The sequence below is a fragment of the Panthera uncia genome, chromosome D1, assembly GCF_023721935.1.
Source record: "Panthera uncia isolate 11264 chromosome D1, Puncia_PCG_1.0, whole genome shotgun sequence".
NCBI classification, from domain to species: domain Eukaryota; kingdom Metazoa; phylum Chordata; class Mammalia; order Carnivora; family Felidae; genus Panthera; species Panthera uncia.
In genome coordinates, this window is record NC_064808.1 from 52,302,739 (window position 1) to 52,306,810 (window position 4,072).

The 4,072-nt window shown below is 42.0% G+C and overlaps 1 pseudogene; it reads left to right on the forward strand.

The window, feature by feature from the left end:
• The first annotated feature begins 245 nt into the window (after window positions 1-245).
• On the forward strand, window positions 246-591 carry LOC125917070 (high mobility group protein HMG-I/HMG-Y-like; annotated as a pseudogene).
• Window positions 592-4,072: the final 3,481 nt, after the last annotated feature.

Sequence of the window (4,072 nt, forward strand, 5' to 3'; positions counted from 1 at the left end):
ACCTAAAACATGGGGAGGAGAGGAGTAAAGAATGGGTTCTAACTGCCTCCAATTGGGACTCCAAGCCTGAGCTGTATCTGGTGCTGGCACAGCCCCCAGAAGGCATCTGCATTTGCTACTGGTGGCAGCCACAGTGAGCCAGGCCAGTTCCTCAGTGCCCAGCACCATCACTCCTAGCAGTCTGGAGAATGTACATAGGCTGGCAGTGAAGCTCATGCATCCCAGCCACTGCTCCCTTACCTGTTCTGGAGAGAAGGGAAGATGAAGGAGTTGAACTCAAAGTCCAGCCAGCCCTTGGCCTTCAAGCAGGATAAGAATGGTACTGAGAAGCAGGGGTGGGGCAGACTGGGCAAGTAGCCTCCAATGAGTCCTGGGTCGGTGCTGGTAGCTAGTCAGAAGGAACCCAGTGAGGTGTCAGCACCTAAGCAACCTCAGGGCCATCCAAAGGGGAAAAACAACAAGGGTGCTGTCAAGATGCAGAAAACTACAACTCCCAGGAGGAAATCAAGGGGCAGAGCCAAAGAAACTGGAGAAGGTGGCAGAAGAGGGCATTTCCTGGGAGTCCTCATAGAAAAAGCAGTAACTACACCATACCACCTGCTCCATCACCAAGAAGCAGTTTCCTTCTGGGACTGGACAGCTCCACTCCACTTCCATTGCCCCCACCCCTCTCCCAAACCTACCCATCACTGCCACCCACCTGTGTTCTCACCACCATACTACACAGCACATTAGCTGCTGCAGAGCCCCAGAGCTGAGTGAGGAGCCGTTTCTTTTGGTCTCGGTTTCTAGCAACCCCTCTCACCCATGCACACATTTGCCCTGCCAGACGAAGCTGACCTTGCACCTTGCCTCACCCTGCCTCTGCTGTGTCCCCATGCTCAGTGATGCAGACATTGCTGACTGGGCTCTTGGCTGGGGGGGAGTCTCTTCTGCTTCTCCATTCTTCCCTCTAGCTTCCCACTAAGGAGCCTGGGACAGCTCCCCTGGCCTTAAAAGGGGCCCAGCCCCATCTCATTGTAATATGCGCCACTCTATAGCACTGGCAGAAGCTGGTATGGACAATGTAGAGGGGTGCTCAGTGCCAAGATGTCCCCAACCAGCCTTTACTTCATGAGGTGCAGCTCACATCCACTTTTCTCCCCACCTTCCCTAGTCCTTCCTCTAGGTTGGACAGCCCCCTTTGGGGCACAGGAAGAAAAGGCAGGAAGGGATTGAGCCCTTTACCCTCTCTAAATGGGATCCAGTGCACCTCACTCCCACCCTGAAATCTACTGCAGTGATGAAATGCAGTCATCCTTTCTCCAGGTGAAGTCCAGGAGACCCATGTTCCTTGTGGCAGCCACCTACAGTGGGGTTAAGCCACTGTTCAAACCCATCCGTTTCCACCCCAGGCCTCAGTTTCCTATTTCCTCACATGGAACACTAAAAACAAAGAACTAGCCTTGCCCACCCCCCCTTCTGCTCCTCCCTACCCCTGATGGTTTTGCTTCCATTTTTCCTCTGTTCACAAACTACCTTTGGAATGTTGCACTGTTTTTGTTCAATGTTTCCATTTTTGGATGTCAGTCATTGTTGCTATGACCAGCATCAAATGTTCCTCGTCATTGCCTTCTCCCATTCTGCCCACATTCCTCTTCTCCAAGATGCTCTTAGGAGAAGGGGCCTGGGGCAAAGCAGACTGTGTCACCAACCACTCCAGGCCCAGGGAGGGTGGCACCCTGCCCCTAGGATGTGGCAGAAGAGTGATAGGGGGCCTGTATTGACTGTTGAGGTATAGGGGACACCTCCTCCCCTGTTCTGCTGGGGCGGCGGGGGAGAGTAGTCATTATTTGTCCCAGTCTGGACCCTCCTCTCTAATCTGATTTCCCTATCTGCAGTTATATGAATTTAAAAATATCCTTTTCCAGAAAAAAAAGAGTGAGTTCAAATTTAAATGACCATTAACTTAACATAAACTCTATATGCAGAAGACATTATATACAAACCTAATGGTAATCACAAATCAAAAACCACTAATAAATACACAAAGAATAAAGAGAAAGAATAAAGAAAGTGAAAGAATATATCAGTAAAGAAAATCAGCAAACCATGAAAGAGAGAAAGACAAGGATCAGAGAAGATCTTCAGAAACAACCATAAAACAACTAATAAAATGACAATAAATACATATATATCAATAATTACTTTGAATATAAATGGACTAAATGCTCTAATAAAAAGACATAGGGTGACAGAATGGATTAAAAAAACAAGACCCATCTATATGCTGCCTATAAGAGACTCATTTTAGACCTAAAGACATGTCCAGATTGACAGTGAGGGGATGAAGAAATATCTTTCATTCAAATGGATGACAAAGAAAAACAGAGTAGCAATACTTATATTGGACAAAATGGACTTTAAAACAAAGACTATAAGAGACAAAGGATGATGCTATATGATAATAAAGGGACAATCCTACAAGAAGATAGAACAATTATAAATATTTATGCACCCAGAATGGGAACACTCAAATACATAAACCAGTTAATAACAAAAAACAAAGTAACTAATTGATAATATTACAGTAATAGTAGGGGACTTTAATACCCCAAACATCAATGGACAGATCATGTAAACAGAACATCAACAAGGAAAAAATGGCTTTAAGTGACACACAGGAACAGATGGATGAAACATATATATTCAGAACACTCCATCCTAAAACAGAAGAGTACACATTTTTTTAAGTGAACATAGAACATTCCCAAGAAGAGATCACATATTAGCCCAAAAAACAAGCCTCAATAAATTTAAGATCAAAGTCATACCATGCATATTTTTTGACCACAGTACTATGAAACTAGAAGTCAACCACAAGAAAAATTCTGGAAAGAGCACAAATATATACAGGTTAAATAACATGCTACTAAACAATGAATGGGTCAACCAGGAAATAAAAAAGTTCAAAAGTACATGGAAAGAAGTGAAAATGAAAACATGATGGTCCAAAACCTTTCGGATGTAGCAAAAGTGGTTCTAAGACAGAAGTTTATAGCAATATAGGTCTACTTCAAGAAGCAAAAAAATCGCAAATAAACAACCTAACCTTACACCTAAAGGAGCTAGAAAAATAAAAACAAAACCTAAACCCAGCAGAAGTAAGAAAATAATAAGGGTAAAGCGAAAATAAATGATATACAAACTAAAAAAAAAAAAAAAAAATAGAACAGATCAATGAAACCAGAAGCTGGTTCTTTGAAAAAAAAAAATCAATAGATTTGATAAACCTCTGGCCAAATTTATCAAGAAAAAAAGAGAAAAGACTAAAATAAATAAAATCACAAGGGAGAGAGGAGAAATAACAACCAACATCACAGAAATACAAACAATTATGAGAATATTATGAAAAACTATATGTCAACAAATTGCACAACCTAGAAAAACAATGAACAAATGGAAACAGGAAGAAACAGAAAATCAGAACAGACCAATAACCAGTAAAAAACTTGAATCAGTAATCAAAAACCTCCCAACAAACAAAAGTCCAGGACCAGATGACTTCACAGGTGAATTCTACCAAACACGTAAAGAGTTAATGCTTATTCTTCTCAAAATTTTCCAAAAAATAGAAGAAGAAGGAACACTTCCAAATTTAATCTATGAGGCCAGCATTACTCTGATACCAAAGACTCCACTGAAAAAGAGAACAACAGGCCAACATCTCTGATGAACATAGATGCAAAAATCTTCAACAAAATACTGGCAAACTGAGGCACTTACATGGCTCAGTCGGTTAAGCGTCTGACTTTGGTTCAGGTCATGATCTCGCAGTGAATGCGTTCGACCCCCACGTTGGGCTCTGTGCTGACAGTTCAGAGCCTGAAGCCTGCTTCAGATTCTGTCTCCCTCTCCCTCTCTGTTTCTCCCCAACTCGTGCTCTGTCTCTCTTTCTCTCAAAAATAAATAAACATTAAAAAAAAATTTAAATACTGGGCAAACCTAATTCAACAATACATTTAAAACATCATTCACCATGATCAAGTGGTATTTATTCCTGTGTTGCAAGAGTGGTTCAATATTCACAAAT